Consider the following 1,103-nt stretch of genomic DNA (forward strand, 5'->3'; position numbering starts at 1 on the left):
GTATTACACTACAGCCCCCCTATAGCCCCAAAAAGCCCCCTATAGCCTCATATTACCTTACAGCCTTGCTATAGCCCCCCACAGCTCCCCTACAGCACCCCTATCTCACCCCAAAAGCCCTCCCATTACCCTATAACCCCTCTGAAGCCCCACATCCCCCAGTATCCAACCCTGTAGCCCCCTGTACCCACAGCCCAGCTCAGCCCCAGGGGGCACCGGGAGCTCGGGGAGCTCGGCCTGGATGCGGGGGAGAGGGGCCTCGTGGTGTGCCCTGTTGTCATAGGGGAGGGGATGTGCGATTGGGATTGGGATTGGGATTAGGGATGTGGGATTGTGACTGGGACGAGGGATTGAGAGTGACAGGTGGGCGATGGGCTTGGGATGAGGGATTGGGAATGAGATTTGGAGTTGGGATGTGGGATATGTTGGGTGAGGGATTGGGATATGGGGTGTGGGGGTGTGGATATGGGATGGATACGGGATGGGATACCGGGAAATGGGAAACATATGGGATGGGCTCTGGATATGGGATGGACTTGGAATGGATATTGGGATATGGGGCTGGTAGTGGCAGCTGAGGGACACCATGGGCCATCTGTGGCACCCCATCCTTCCCCGGAGGTGGGCATGGGGAGCTGGGGGACTGTGACACGGCACCAATGGCTGCAGGCAGAGCTGTAGCAAAGCGAAGACAAAGCAAAAGCACAAGACTCCTTGCTATCTGCTCTTCATTGCAAGGTGACAGTTCTTCAGAGCACACTCCACCAGATTGCCCCTCTGCTGACGGATCCTCTTCAGTGCACCAATGGCCAGAACGGCACAAAGGGCCGTTTTCTGCAAGACCTTTCTTGTATTTTCCTCCATCTGGTCCAACAACCGATGGTTTTCTGTACAAGAAGAGAGACTCTTCTCAAAAAATAGGGCAGTTCTTTTCCCTACTGCATACCCCAGGGTGGCTTCAGGTCAGAACGCCAAGGGGAGGCAGCCGTTTCTTTGCCTCTCTTTATCCCTTCCCTGCAAGCTGCCCAGCTGCATTGTTCTGCTCCTGAGCTGTGCCAGCGCCTCCCAAAAACCCTTCTCTTCCTTTTCTTTTCTTTTCTTTT

Source organism: Meleagris gallopavo, chromosome 19 (genome assembly GCF_000146605.3).
Source record: "Meleagris gallopavo isolate NT-WF06-2002-E0010 breed Aviagen turkey brand Nicholas breeding stock chromosome 19, Turkey_5.1, whole genome shotgun sequence".
Classification (NCBI taxonomy): Eukaryota; Metazoa; Chordata; class Aves; order Galliformes; family Phasianidae; genus Meleagris; species Meleagris gallopavo.